The sequence below is a fragment of the Triplophysa rosa genome, linkage group LG24 (genome assembly GCF_024868665.1).
Source record: "Triplophysa rosa linkage group LG24, Trosa_1v2, whole genome shotgun sequence".
NCBI lineage: Eukaryota > Metazoa > Chordata > Actinopteri > Cypriniformes > Nemacheilidae > Triplophysa > Triplophysa rosa.
Window position 1 is genome coordinate 9,251,411 of NC_079913.1, and position 16,343 is coordinate 9,267,753.

Here is a 16,343-nt window from a genome sequence, read left to right on the forward strand (position 1 = left end):
ACATTTCTCATTGAACGCAGCTGTTATTTAGCATGTGTTGGAGGGAGGGGAGATCGCAAGCAGCAGGCAATCATGGGAAGCACATCACCATTTATCTAGAGCCCCTTTTCCACCAACCCTCAAAATGATGTGCCAACCAATGTCACTCAAAAGGCCATTTCTGCCCATCCTGCCCTGACAGACAAATGAGAATGGAACGGAACTACAAAGAACAAGGGATGGGGGGTGGAAGGGTCGGGGGGTTGAGAATCGCGAGTCATTTTTCAGTGTCTGTCGTTATGTTAGAGTCAACCAAGTGAGGCATGGTGAGATGAGACGAAAAACCTGCCACACAGACGAACATCCTATTGAGAAAATTCAATTGAAAACAGTACTGATTAAAAAAGGGTTGGTGTGAATTTTCTGATTTTCTGGTTTGAATTTGGCTTGCAACGTTTCCTCCACAATGAACAACACTTTTACAGCAAGTTTTATTCTTAGATTAACCTTGTTTCAGCTTTTACTAATATAGTTTTAAAATCAAACGTCGTAACTTAACATTGGTCAATGCACCAAAAATTAGCATGAATAATTGTATTGACATTAATAAACATTAACAAAGATATACATACTCAAAAACTACAATGTTCATTGTTAGTTCACGTTAGTTATTGCATTTACTAATGTTAACAAATACAACCTTATTGTAGTGTTACCAATTTTTTTTTTTAAATGTAAAAGTTTAAAAACCGACATGGAAAAAGTATTTTCAAGAGAAAAGGGTCAGACTCAGAACCAGGCACTGTAGCACATATATCATGTACAGAGCAATTGGACAAATTAATGAGCTGGAATATGCCAGTGAATTTCCATTTGTCTCGGAATGGCCTTTGGCCTTGTGATTCATTGAGGAATCTGCTCTCCATTTTGACAACGGCTGATTTTTACAACACCAAGAATAAAAAGAAACCATGACATCAAAATAAAAACCTCTAATTGGTAGAATAGTTTGTCGTCGTACCGTACATGACATGGACTTTCACATGGTAATAACCAGAGCGCTACTAAACCAAGCGCCCAAATGATCCTAGTACACATTGACCGTTAACATTCAATCCGTATTGACTCCTAAAGGAAAAAAGCTCTTAAAAGGTGTTGTGTAACATTTCAAATGTCACAGACCATTCAATACTTCAGTTTTGCAGAACTGTGAACACAATGGCCTGTAAATGGCGTATGAAGTGAGACACAGTGATGATAATGTCAAACAGCTTCACAGTCGCATCGGTACCTGCTAATCGAATATGGCTGGTGTACCAATGCAATTACAATGTGCCCGTCTCTCATTCGGGACGCACCTTATGTCCGTATAGCCCATTTTAGAGTGACCCATGCCCGGTGAACTGGTCATTCTGTTCAAGTGAGCCAAATAACAGCTGTGCCGGTTCAGCTGAGGATTCTGTCTGAACCAGAGTGAACCAGCTATAGGAGGAAATGGCACATTATTCCTTTTAGGCAAAAACATAAGCGAGTGCCTAAAAGCAAAAGCAAGTAAAGCGAGTGTAGCTAAATTAGCTCAATTTTGTTCAGAAATAAAAGAATATGCATTGTACTTTATGCATTCTAAAGCAAACGTTAGCTATAGCCACAGCTGAGCAAGTTAAAGTTAGCCAAACGAGCTATGTTTATAGCTAGCTACAGTACCTCAATAACAACATATCTGGTTTAATGCTACAGATATTTGAAGGTAACTCTATTGGAATGAGGTTTGTTATCGATTGCAATTTTAATGCCGGTAAAAATCAATGTGAACTGCCCTTTACAACCAAACTGTACTTCTGTAAGAAGTCATAAAAACAAGACTGAATGTGGCCAAGTGATTGTCTCTTGAAAATTGGGCGTTACATACTAAGTGTGCTTAAATGATTCTATTGGTCAACAGCTAAAGGTCTATGCAGCTTAAGTGATGTTTTGAAAAAACATTTTGATTCAAGAATCATGTTTAAAAAAAAAAACATTAATTAGACTACTCCAAATAGTAGTACATAAGAAAAGTCCCAAGGATGACCCGTCAAGTCAAACCCAAATCTGGGCAGAGAACATTAATCAATAAGTAAAATATCTTGAAACTCACCTTGATACGGTACAGAGCCATTGAGAGAGAGAGTCGCGTCAACTTTTCACAGCAATGGAGGCTCTCAATAGTTCCCGGAAGTTACAAGTAACGCATGAAGCTGCTACTAAACAGACCAACTGAGGTAAACTTCTAACCCATTTAAAGACGAAAGCCATTTAATGAATACAAAAAATGAATGAAATAAAGCATTTAAAAAGAAAACATGACTTCCTGGAACTATCTGAAGGCTCCATGAATCAAGTGACGCGGGCTCTCAATAGTTCCTGGAAGTTACTAGTTACGCATGGAGCTGCGACTAAACAGACCAACTAAGGTAAACTTTTAACCCATTTAAAGACGAAAGCCATTTAATGAATAAAAAAATGAAAGAAATTTAAAAGATTTTTAGAAAAGCATTTAAAGAGAAAACATAACTTTCTGGAACTATCTGAAGGCTCCATGAATCAAGTGACGCTCCAGCGTTTTGGACTTCCGTTGGCAGAACTCTCTCTCTCAATGGATCTGATACGGTAGAAACGATTGACTTCTTGTCAAAACCAATGCCGCACCTCCTAACGGCTTCAAAACGAGAGCGAGGCAGTAGAAAGAGAGCGTCAAAGGAGAAAACCGCTCTTTCTTTTTTCGTAAAGCCCCTGAAGACCGGGGGACGCACAGATGCTGCTAATCAGCCAGAAAGAGGCAGTCTGCCTGAACATAGACACACTCTGACTCTCAAATCAGGGAGGAGCAGATAAAAACAAAGAAGGGCAGAGGAGAGGAGAGAGGCAGAGATCCAATACTAAGATAGTACAAAGTGCAAGGAGATGAAAGAACTGGGCTCAGTTACGCAGTCTTACATGCAATCCAGAAGAAAACTGGGCTTAACCCCTTGGAAGCATATATGGGCAAAGCCAAAATACAATATTCAGATAAATGATGAGAAAGAAAATGAGTGATGAGGGTTCGAGTACATAGTACACATGCCCACTGCAAACCCTGAACCAAACAAACATCTAAAAAATTCAGTGGTAAAAGCCCAGTCAGCATTTACGCCAGTGGCTTTGGGAGTTGAGCGCTTATTGGTAAGCCGAGGAAGCGCTGAGAGGTGTGGTTATGTAATATTGCATCAACGTTAACAGGGTTTATGCAATCGCGGGTCACTGATGTCTGCTGATGAAATTAGCAGCCTCTTGTTGTTCGTTTAATACCAGTTCAAGCACTTTTCGCAAGCAGTCACAAACCATGAAAATCAAGATGCCACGGGAAATCGCCATCGCATACATGCGGATAAATGAGTTTATTAAATAGAGGGAGTGTGTTAGTGAGGAAAGTGTTTTCGAATGCATAAGTGCTTTAATGAAGATTAGATCTAACTAGGTTAAATGAAGTGAGCTCCAGCACAAGGAGATTCAGCACAACTACAACAGCGGCGTCACACTGCATGACATCCTCGGAATTTATACACAATCCAAATGCGAGTTGAAACAGTCTTGGAGTCGGTTTTCTGATCCATATAAAACACTGTAAAGGCACAGCAACAATTTAAAAATCAAGTTGTTTATAGCAAGATTTTAACTTGCTAACTGAATATCAACACAACTGCTTTAATGGCAAAGACTTTTAAAGGCATCCATAATAGTTTCTAAGTTTTGAGGTCTGGTAACAGCCACGGTAACCTAAGTACACGCTACATATGTGCTGTTTGCAAATTTACAGTTGTCTAAAATTTCGTGGCCTACCAAACTTAAAGGTCAAGTGAATGAAATTTAACGGCATGTAGTGGTGAGACTGCAATAACGTATTTACGAGCGCGCTCTGTTGAGCAGTTTTGTCCGTTTAGGGCAGTGGTTCTCAAACTTTTTCGTTGTAAGGCCCCCTTTGTGTAGAGTGCATCGCTTTGCGGCCCCCCAAATAAAGACTTATAATCTTAAATTTACCATTTTTATTTAAACAAAAACATATTCGTTATACAATGCTGAAACATCAATTCTTTTGTCTGGTGGTCTTATTTTTCTTATGTTTGATTGCATAAAATCTATGATCAATTTCTATATTTCATAAAATGCCACAAAAACGGCTCCCAGTTTGAGAACTACTGGTTTAGGGTTCATGTAGAAACCACATGGCGAATCCCATATAAGGGGACCCGCAGTGTATGTAGATAGAAATAGCTCATTCAAAGGTAATAAAAACAAAAGGCTTCGTTATGCAAGATACTTCTACACCGCTCATGACATAGCTGTGCATATTATATACCATTTCTGTCAACACATCCTCCAAAAAATTACACACAGCATCTTCAAATTTACTACAATTAACAAAAGATGAGTCTACAAGAACTCAAACTGCTCGGCGCAAAGGGGGGATTTGTAGCGGTTTCAAGACAAACTCTGATAATTACATGGCTCCCTAGTTTCTGACAACTAAATAAAAGAAACATTATTTAAAATGTATAATAGGAAAACGAGCCCTGATGACTATCATAAGCATCCGAGCCCAGGCAGGCTTGACAGGTAGAATGTGGGTGTCTTTACTTGTTCTCAATTTTTTCTAAACATTATATTGTCCTGTAGTTTGTCTATACATATAAATTACATACATTTTTATTATATTATATATCTCCTAAAATATAACGTTAGGTCATATAACACTCCCATCACCCCCACCCCATGTGCTATAAACCAGTGTTCCTGTTTTCGACTAGATGGGATGCTCAAACAAACAGAGCAATGTTTTGACAGAACAACAGATCCACAAAGTTATCAGCCCATGGCTTAATTATAGCTGAAAACATTTTATTTTTGAAAAAAATGACACTTATCTAAACCGAAAAGACACATTTACTATTATGTGTCTGTACCTGCGGCTGGTAAGACAGTTGGGAAATATGCTCGTTTTTACCATATTCTCTCTCATGAGGAAGATATGAGGTGACGTAGGCCCTGTCGTAGGCAGCTCTGGGGATGAGTTTACTCTCTCGCTTACTACTTCTACTCTTTTCTTCCTTAATTTTCATGTTCCTTTCCTGTCTAATGTTCTGTGTGTTCCTCAGTGGAAGGTTGAAGAAGCAAAGGAACACACACTGCCTGAAGACAAGGCTTTCACCAGAGAGACAGAGAGAGGGGGGGGTGGAGACTCCACGCTGGGATGACCTGCACATGGCACTGCAGAAAGTACCTTTAAATGTGGGGCTGGGGACAAAATGTAAGAAAACAGAGAGAGATTTTTGGTTTGTTTTGCCAATTCATTTTATAGGATGCGTGTTTACATTTGATTCATCTAGCAAGTGAAATCCAATCTGTTTGCTGGACAACATCGATATCTGCTAATGCAAACTAATTTAGACGACCTCCTCAGGGAAAGTTAGTGCTGTCTAAACAGACCAAAAAAGACCGTCGATGTAGAAATTAAAATGGTCCATCATGACATCTTGCAGTGCTGTAAGATCTCACCAGGCAACATCTGAGACAACACTGTATTTAAACATTCATGCACATACCGCATTGATTCTGTTCAGCTTCAGACTACAAACAACACAGATTTATTTGGATTTAATTTTTTGCTCTCATTCACTATTCTGTACAAAGACAAAGAGGAATCCTGCAGAAATGTCCCACAGCGGGGATCCCTTCAGAAACACATGATATCGAATGACAGCACACGTGTCTGAGAGTGTGTGGGCCAGAGGCTCACTGGTTTCATCATATAATATTTAAAACCATGTTACGATGTCATCCCACAAATGAAATACATCCTACAGCTGTATCAGGATGAGGGAAACCCACATCCTCAAATACTAGCAAGAGCGTGTCAATTTTAAAACAAGCTCCTTTTAAAACACGACATTATGCAGAGACTCAAAAGATGTCAAGAACTATGGCATGCTTTTACTGTATGTCAAAAACAGCTAGTATGCATTCTTGACCTCAGTAGATCATACTTAATATGAAGAGAAATGAGATAACTCAGTTTTTTTATTATGTTATCATGTTTTTATTGCGTTTTATTGTTAGTTAGCTGTATTATTTTTGTTATTATGGCTTAACTCAAAACAAACCAACTGCAGTTTGATTGATATTAATTGGAATATGGACAATATAAAAACATGATTTTTGATTTTTTTAAACAGAGTTCTCATTTTGGAACCAAACTCTTCATATGAAAACACGTAATATTAAATATTTTAAATCTAAATGAAAACATTCCAAAGAGTGGCAAAGCCCACTTAAATAAAAAGCCTCTCATGTGTTTATTAAATATTTAAAACACCCCTATAGCATAATAATAATAATGCTATAGCAATTGATACACTTTTATTTTATGGAGCTTGCGTGTTTTATTGACTATGTACATTACTAAATTATACCGTTATAAAATTGTCATTTTTAATTTCACTGGGATTTTAAGGCCTTTGTGTTCCCACCTTATCAATTTTAATGATGAGGATCAGCCCACATTTATGTTTTTTATTCGCTTATGCTCTTCTTTTGAAAACATGCATCCACAAATACAAAAAAATCTGCAGCATCCTTCACAACTTTCAAAAACAGCTCAAAACATACCTGTTCCGCATTTATGTGACTAAACAATAACTCTGTCTGTCTGTCTAAAAAAAATAAAATTCTTGTTGTTAATTGTCTCCTTTGCTTACTCCAGATTTAATCCTCCTAGTAGCATGGCCTTGTAAACCAACGTTACTGTTTAGTGTGTTGACAAAATGTTTATATACCCTCCTACTTGTAAGTCGCTTTGGATAAAAGCGTCTGCCAAATGAATAAATGTAAATGTAAAATAGATCGAGTATGAGTACGGAGTGGAGTAAAAAAATCTGCTAGTGTTAGTAAGGCCTGAAACGAAAATGTACACCCTGATCACATTATACAGGTTTGGCCGTGTATTTTTATTTATGATATTTGTGTTTTCTTTCATTCTGAGCCATCAATCGCTCACTCTTTATGCCCTCATTGTTGGGGGTTTTGAGAACACGGGCCCAACTAGGACCGAAGGACCGGCCGCTGCGTTATTGAGTTGGGCTTTGAAAATGTACCCTGCATACAGCAGGCAGTCACCTCTGGGAAATCCTGCACTGCACTGCAACACAAAACACATTCAAGAAAGGTCACAACCCAGTTTAAAGGGATTTATTCTAGAGCTTTCCATCACATTCACCGGGACCCCTTTAGCTTTTCCCGAACCCTCCCACCTCAGTGTTGAACCAGTTGCAACACACAGCGCTTGTTGTTAACCAAGTCAGTTAGACATCAACTAAACCTAGCATTAGCATATTTCTAAACGGCCTCGCACAAGATTAGACACACTCAGCTTGGTCCATAAAACTTGCAGTTTACTTGAAAGGAGGATGTGAGAATGAACGACAGAAAGTGATATAGCGAGCCACGGTGACGTGAGCTATAACATAAATTTTACTTCACATTTCAGGAACCCAGACATCTATAAATCAACAATTCAGATGTTAATAAGAGGAGGGCTACAGAGTGCAACCTTGGATTGCCGGATACAAACTAGCATATTAAGAAAGCATGGGAAAGTGGCAAACCACTGGCTTTCTAAGAAAGATCCATAATTTTCCACCACTGTTCACCTTGATGTGCCTTTTCTGGGCGAATATAATTTCCTATGCATTAGATTACGTCTGCTTGTAGGTCTCTGCACCTTTCTCTCTCTCCTCGCACAGAAAAGGCTGTGGGCATATTGTTCGTTTAAATCTAACAGACCTCAATCTTCCTGTAACTCCACAGCTTAATGGTGCCATTGGAATATATTAAGCTCCATTATGTACCGGAGTATAAAGCCCCCGTGAAATATTACACCAAACCACCTGCATTCTCTCCCTTCGGTTCGTTACTCACGGCCCTCTGCGTTGTTGGCGATGGCGATAGTTCATATCAGACAGGCAATGGTGGCGACATGCGACCTTGGTCTGTGGCACAGAACATTGTTTCGCGAGATTTGAGATCTAAAATCAGAATCGGCATGGGCGTAATCTCTAGGTAGGACAGCCAAGGTGAAGATAATGTTTGACATTTGTGATTGAAGGTGAGATGGACCGATATTTCAAAGCGAAAGAGGTCCGGTGTGATAAAGTAATAAGACACTGGTGATTCATCAAAAGGCAATTAAATGCAAAAAAAAAGACTCTAGTCTATGAACTAGCAAACCATTACACAACTTGATTATTTTGATAGAGAGAGAATACAAATATTATAAGCCTGCGTAAGTGTTTTGGTCCAGATGCATGAATTCTTACTGTATGCCATGCAAAACTCAACTTTGTTTTTCTGTGAATGAATATTTCCACAGTGAACATTGTTGTCACCAAGGTAACGTTATCTTACAGGGACCTGGATGATGGGTCTGGTTGTAAGTATGTGTGCAAAAAGATCTTACTCTATCCTTCAGCTATTTAGTCAGAGGTTTAAAGCCCCTCCGTTGAACGTGCCCATTTATTCACCAAGCCCACACAGGTTCTAAGAGGCTTTGACACACACTGGGTAGCATGACAACTCGTGGGAAAAAAGCACCTACTGTTCTAGAATGTTAAGCAAGGCTGGACAACCACAATGCTGCTAAGCCCTGCACTCCTTCTGAATTATTTTAATGGCCTGCACCACTTTAACATATTCTTGAAAAGGCTGAGGTCTTGGTTTTAATTATACTGTCTGGCACAGTGGGGCATTTACGAGGACCAAAGGAAATGTCAAAGCCTCTGTCAAAGCACACTCTTGTGTGTGTGTGATATATATGGTTCTTCACATTGTTCTAGGCCAATATGATCTACCTTTGTGGCATGCAAGAGCATCATCATCATTCTTCAAAACGTCTCCCTTCGATAACCCTTCCTTTTGTTCTAAGTGGTTATATAAATTTAGAAAGACATGAGAGTGAATGAAAATTCCTAGCTTATCTACATCTACACCAGATATACTGTGTTTATAGGCAAAAAAACACAGTTTGGCACTCAATAATGACATTGTTTTATGCTTCAGCGAATTCTCCATTTCGGTATATATATGTTATAAAGGGGATTTAATACGCAGTTAAATAAGGACTCTGAGACCACATCCTTCCCTTCTAATGAGAACTACATAAGTTCTCAAGAACCAACAGAGAACAAAAAGATGTCTCCGTATGTCTCATTAAAGGAGTGAGTCAGTCATCTTGACATGTAGCACTTTACCACAGAAGTGAGTCAGCTGTCAGTTAGAATACGTTTCGAGCAAAACGAGACTCGATTCTGAAACGCAAACAATGAAACTGATCGCTCGCAGTGTGCGCCGAAACAGCGGTGTTAATAATGACAGATGCAATCTCAAGACAATTGCAGGGAAGAGACACTTGTTTACAACATGATGTCTGGCAAAGACCTGCTGCTACTGAAGCTAAAAAATTGAGATATCCCCGGTATAAGTCTGGAGAGTTTGTCAGATTGGAATGTGTGCTTGTATGTCTCTTTAAAACAGTGATTCCAAAACAAAGGGACACTTCTTTCTAAAAAACAAAAACAAGTCTACAAATATCACACAATGGCCCATTGAACTTTCAAAACAAGCTCAGGTGTCTCATTAAAGGGAGAGAAAGCGGCTTCACAAGTTTGTTGTTCACCCACAATATCAATTGTTTTTAGTTTACAACAGAGTCATTGTAACGAAGGCCTTTCAGGTAATATTAACAATAATACAAAATGATAACCAGTATAATGAGTAAAAAGGAACACATTTCTGGACACATTTGAAATCGACGATAGGGTACTCGAGCCTTACTGATGCGATTGCGGGGGTACATAATACAAATAAGGTTGGAGAAAAACTGCTTTGAATTGACTGCACGAAGCGTTTTTAATCTGGGCTGGAACATTCGAATAGACAGAGAGGTTTAATGAAGGTCATTAGTTTGCAAACAATAGTCATTAGAAGAGTGCTGGAGCAGAGAGCATCTGACACTCCCTGCATCCTTTCAGAGTGGATTGTCTTGAGCTCCGCCAATCCATCACGGGAAAAACAACCACAGTAAATATCATTAACCATGCACTGGCCCTCAAATATTATATTACAGACAGTAAAAATAGCGAGGGAGGAGAGTCCGATGGAGAGAGGGGGGAATCAAACTGCGTCTTCTAATAGTTGTTTGCAGTTGGACATGATGATGTGGATGGTAGTGGACAGAGTGCCCTTCTTAGCATTGCAGTGGTTTAATCTTAGCTTGAATTAATTCCTGGAAATTGAAATGAAATTGAAAGTAAGTGTCTGGCCACCCGTCCCCCACTCAAGGTCATAAGTGTTTGCTGAAATGACAGCGTTTCCACCTGCCCCAGGCTGATTGATTCGGAGCTTGAGAGGGATAATGAAAAAGCAGAGAGTTTGTTTAACAAAAGTGGGCAGAGCATAAATTGCAGAAAGTTGACAGAGAATAGACACACTGGGTTGTGGACACAGACTAGTAACACAAAATTAAAGGAAGGTGCCTGTAAGGAAGGCATTCCAAAAAGTGGCAGGAAAATAAATCAATACATAAAAAATTAAGGTAAAATCATGAAAAGGTTTTTAAAAAAAATCAAGTTTCATTTTGCATAACTTATAAAATGGAGCTGAAATTGGCTAAATTATGTTGGTGAGTTGTTAACATGACTTACAGCACATTTTTTAATCTATCACAGACAGAATTCTATACATCTGCTCTAAAAGAACCATTCACACACAGCTCTCTCAGTGGCGTAAACACAGATATCACTGGGACGGTATTGGTCCGTCTCCAGCGAGTTGGATGAGGGAGGCAGGCTGACCTACATGCGGCAGACCCTATATCCAAGATACACTGGCAAACCCCAAGGCGGCAATCCTACCCCTCACGCACCCACTTACTGACAAGACCTAACCCGCCAAACTGGGCCACCGGTGCCGATGCACAGCAGACCTCTCCCTTCGTCCTTCAGCTTGAGTTGGCAAGCTGGGCCCTCTCGGCCTGCATAAGATCTTTCCAGAACGCCTGGGGTTTGAGGGGGTGGGGGTTGGGCATCCCTACTACAGCCATGGCATTCTGGGTCAGCGTCACAGCCGGTGAGTGGCATGGCCCAAATGATAAAGGTGGCCTGCCAATGGCCACCCACAGCATGACACGAAGAGGTGTGTACCACACACACAAAAATATAAATATATTATATATCAATTATATATATGTAAATTATACACGCTTGCACAAATAGGTCATAATTTAGAGGGTAAGCCACAGGCAACCGGGTCACAAATCCTCCAAAGTGTTCTAGTTTATATCCAGGCATTACCAGAAGCCATGGGTGTCATTTACAAAGACATTCACAATCACACTTTCGCTGTCACACATACACGGTGGCGTGTCAAAATGCCAGCCATCAGTTGCCCAGGGTGCCGTGCTGTTTAGCACTGCTGTTCAATTCTATAACATCTGCTGTTACAAGCGTGAGATGCAACCTTTCTACAAGTACCTCTTTAAAGTACCTTTCACCTGCTGGCTAACACTGGGTGAAAGCCAACATGCCAAAGGTTTGAGAGACTGATAACAGGGGCCGTGCTTTAAAAGAGCAATGCTTAACAGCACTCTCCATAGAGAAAAGGTTTAAAACTGCACATTCTATTCTCCGAACAGGGACCATCTTAGCTCCCACTGCATGACAGGAGAGATATTTTAATCTTAGAAGGGAAAAAGAGAAAGAATGGAAAAAAGTGTCTCTACATCCGCTTTGCACAGTACAGAGACTCCCCTCTACCGCATCCAAAAGAGGCTTAATCCATCTGAGGAGAGCAAATGCCTTTGGTGACACACACACACAAACACAGAGCTGTACAGCACCACCACCCCCATGATACGCTGCAGACTAACCACTCTGGTCGGTCAGTAGTGAGCACTCAAAAAAGGTTCAGTCAACAGAAGTCTAGCCTGACCACACAAATCGGTCCACTTCGCCATGCTAAACAAGGGAAGAGAGGAGGGGGGAGAAAGGAGGAGTGACAGAAGAGACAAAGGTTTTGAGGAGAGTCCCAGAATGGAGAACAGGGAAAAATCATTCATCAGTTGGACTGTGTTTATTCGATATATAGGAGTAACCTGCTTCAATGCACAGCAGTTCACTTGAAGACTGCAGCCAACTCTAAACAGTCCTACAAAATACCAGAACCTTGGGCAGAGAGAGAGAGAGAAAGAGAGAGAGAGAGAGAGAGAGAGAGAGAAAGAGAGAGAGAGAGAGAGAGAGAGAGAGAGAGAGAGAGANCTCTCTCTCTCTTTCTCTCTCTCTCTCTCTCTCTCTCTCTCTTTCTCTCTCTCTCTCTGCCCAAGGTTCTGGTATTTTGTAGGACTGTTTAGAGTTGGCTGCAGTCTTCAAGTGAACTGCTGTGCATTGAAGCAGGTTACTCCTATATATCGAATAAACACAGTCCAACTGATGAATGATTTTTCCCTGTTCTCCATTCTGGGACTCTCCTCAAAACCTTTGTCTCTTCTGTCACTCCTCCTTTCTCCCCCCTCCTCTCTTCCCTTGTTTAGCATGGCGAAGTGGACCGATTTGTGTGGTCAGGCTAGACTTCTGTTGACTGAACCTTTTTTGAGTGCTCACTACTGACCGACCAGAGTGGTTAGTCTGCAGCGTATCATGGGGGTGGTGGTGCTGTACAGCTCTGTGTTTGTGTGTGTGTGTCACCAAAGGCATTTGCTCTCCTCAGATGGATTAAGCCTCTTTTGGATGCGGTAGAGGGGAGTCTCTGTACTGTGCAAAGCGGATGTAGAGACACTTTTTTCCATTCTTTCTCTTTTTCCCTTCTAAGATTAAAATATCTCTCCTGTCATGCAGTGGGAGCTAAGATGGTCCCTGTTCGGAGAATAGAATGTGCAGTTTTAAACCTTTTCTCTATGGAGAGTGCTGTTAAGCATTGCTCTTTTAAAGCACGGCCCCTGTTATCAGTCTCTCAAACCTTTGGCATGTTGGCTTTCACCCAGTGTTAGCCAGCAGGTGAAAGGTACTTTAAAGAGGTACTTGTAGAAAGGTTGCATCTCACGCTTGTAACAGCAGATGTTATAGAATTGAACAGCAGTGCTAAACAGCACGGCACCCTGGGCAACTGATGGCTGGCATTTTGACACGCCACCGTGTATGTGTGACAGCGAAAGTGTGATTGTGAATGTCTTTGTAAATGACACCCATGGCTTCTGGTAATGCCTGGATATAAACTAGAACACTTTGGAGGATTTGTGACCCGGTTGCCTGTGGCTTACCCTCTAAATTATGACCTATTTGTGCAAGCGTGTATAATATACATATATATAATTGATATATAATATATTTATATTTTTGTGTGTGTGGTACACACCTCTTCGTGTCATGCTGTGGGTGGCCATTGGCAGGCCACCTTTATCATTTGGGCCATGCCACTCACCGGCTGTGACGCTGACCCAGAATGCCATGGCTGTAGTAGGGATGCCCAACCCCCACCCCCTCAAACCCCAGGCGTTCTGGAAAGATCTTATGCAGGCCGAGAGGGCCCAGCTTGCCAACTCAACCTGCCTCAAGCTGAAGGACGAAGGGAGAGGTCTGCTGTGCATCGGCACCGGTGGCCCAGTTTGGCGGGTTAGGTCTTGTCAGTAAGTGGGTGCGTGAGGGGTAGGATTGCCGCCTTGGGGTTTGCCAGTGTATCTTGGATATAGGGTCTGCCGCATGTAGGTCAGCCTGCCTCCCTCATCCAACTCGCTGGAGACGGACCAATACCGTCCCAGTGATATCTGTGTTTACGCCACTGAGAGAGCTGTGTGTGAATGGTTCTTTTAGAGCAGATGTATAGAATTCAGTCTGTGATAGATTAAAAAATGTGCTGTAAGTCATGTTAACAACTCACCAACATAATTTAGCCAATTTCAGCTCCATTTTATAAGTTATGCAAAATGAAACTTGATTTTTTTTAAAAACCTTTTCATGATTTTACCTTAATTTTTTATGTATTGATTTATTTTCCTGCCACTTTTTGGAATGCCTTCCTTACAGGCACCTTCCTTTAATTTTGTGTTACTAGTCTGTGTCCACAACCCAGTGTGTCTATTCTCTGTCAACTTTCTGCAATTTATGCTCTGCCCACTTTTGTTAAACAAACTCTCTGCTTTTTCATTATCCCTCTCAAGCTCCGAATCAATCAGCCTGGGGCAGGTGGAAACGCTGTCATTTCAGCAAACACTTATGACCTTGAGTGGGGGACGGGTGGCCAGACACTTACTTTCAATTTCATTTCAATTTCCAGGAATTAATTCAAGCTAAGATTAAACCACTGCAATGCTAAGAAGGGCACTCTGTCCACTAACATCCACATCATCAATGTGGATGTTAGTGGACAGAGTGCCCTTCTTAGCATTGCAGTGGTTTAATCTTAGCTTGAATTAATTCCTGGAAATTGAAATGAAATTGAAAGTAAGTGTCTGGCCACCCGTCCCCCACTCAAGGTCATAAGTGTTTGCTGAAATGACAGCGTTTCCACCTGCCCCAGGCTGATTGATTCGGAGCTTGAGAGGGATAATGAAAAAGCAGAGAGTTTGTTTAACAAAAGTGGGCAGAGCATAAATTGCAGAAAGTTGACAGAGAATAGACACACTGGGTTGTGGACACAGACTAGTAACACAAAATTAAAGGAAGGTGCCTGTAAGGAAGGCATTCCAAAAAGTGGCAGGAAAATAAATCAATACATAAAAAATTAAGGTAAAATCATGAAAAGGTTTTTAAAAAAAATCAAGTTTCATTTTGCATAACTTATAAAATGGAGCTGAAATTGGCTAAATTATGTTGGTGAGTTGTTAACATGACTTACAGCACATTTTTTAATCTATCACAGACTGAATTCTATACATCTGCTCTAAAAGAACCATTCACACACAGCTCTCTCAGTGGCGTAAACACAGATATCACTGGGACGGTATTGGTCCGTCTCCAGCGAGTTGGATGAGGGAGGCAGGCTGACCTACATGCGGCAGACCCTATATCCAAGATACACTGGCAAACCCCAAGGCGGCAATCCTACCCCTCACGCACCCACTTACTGACAAGACCTAACCCGCCAAACTGGGCCACCGGTGCCGATGCACAGCAGACCTCTCCCTTCGTCCTTCAGCTTGAGGCAGGTTGAGTTGGCAAGCTGGGCCCTCTCGGCCTGCATAAGATCTTTCCAGAACGCCTGGGGTTTGAGGGGGTGGGGGTTGGGCATCCCTACTACAGCCATGGCATTCTGGGTCAGCGTCACAGCCGGTGAGTGGCATGGCCCAAATGATAAAGGTGGCCTGCCAATGGCCACCCACAGCATGACACGAAGAGGTGTGTACCACACACACAAAAATATAAATATATTATATATCAATTATATATATGTATATTATACACGCTTGCACAAATAGGTCATAATTTAGAGGGTAAGCCACAGGCAACCGGGTCACAAATCCTCCAAAGTGTTCTAGTTTATATCCAGGCATTACCAGAAGCCATGGGTGTCATTTACAAAGACATTCACAATCACACTTTCGCTGTCACACATACACGGTGGCGTGTCAAAATGCCAGCCATCAGTTGCCCAGGGTGCCGTGCTGTTTAGCACTGCTGTTCAATTCTATAACATCTGCTGTTACAAGCGTGAGATGCAACCTTTCTACAAGTACCTCTTTAAAGTACCTTTCACCTGCTGGCTAACACTGGGTGAAAGCCAACATGCCAAAGGTTTGAGAGACTGATAACAGGGGCCGTGCTTTAAAAGAGCAATGCTTAACAGCACTCTCCATAGAGAAAAGGTTTAAAACTGCACATTCTATTCTCCGAACAGGGACCATCTTAGCTCCCACTGCATGACAGGAGAGATATTTTAATCTTAGAAGGGAAAAAGAGAAAGAATGGAAAAAAGTGTCTCTACATCCGCTTTGCACAGTACAGAGACTCCCCTCTACCGCATCCAAAAGAGGCTTAATCCATCTGAGGAGAGCAAATGCCTTTGGTGACACACACACACAAACACAGAGCTGTACAGCACCACCACCCCCATGATACGCTGCAGACTAACCACTCTGGTCGGTCAGTAGTGAGCACTCAAAAAAGGTTCAGTCAACAGAAGTCTAGCCTGACCACACAAATCGGTCCACTTCGCCATGCTAAACAAGGGAAGAGAGGAGGGGGGAGAAAGGAGGAGTGACAGAAGAGACAAAGGTTTTGAGGAGAGTCCCAGAATGGAGAACAGGGAAAAAT

The 16,343-nt window shown here is 41.3% G+C and overlaps 1 protein-coding gene across 1 annotated transcript in view; it reads right to left on the minus strand.

The window, feature by feature from the left end:
- Nucleotides 1-16,343, minus strand: part of snd1 (staphylococcal nuclease and tudor domain containing 1) — a 156,356-nt gene that overhangs the window by 66,051 nt on the left and 73,962 nt on the right. The window lies entirely within an intron of this gene.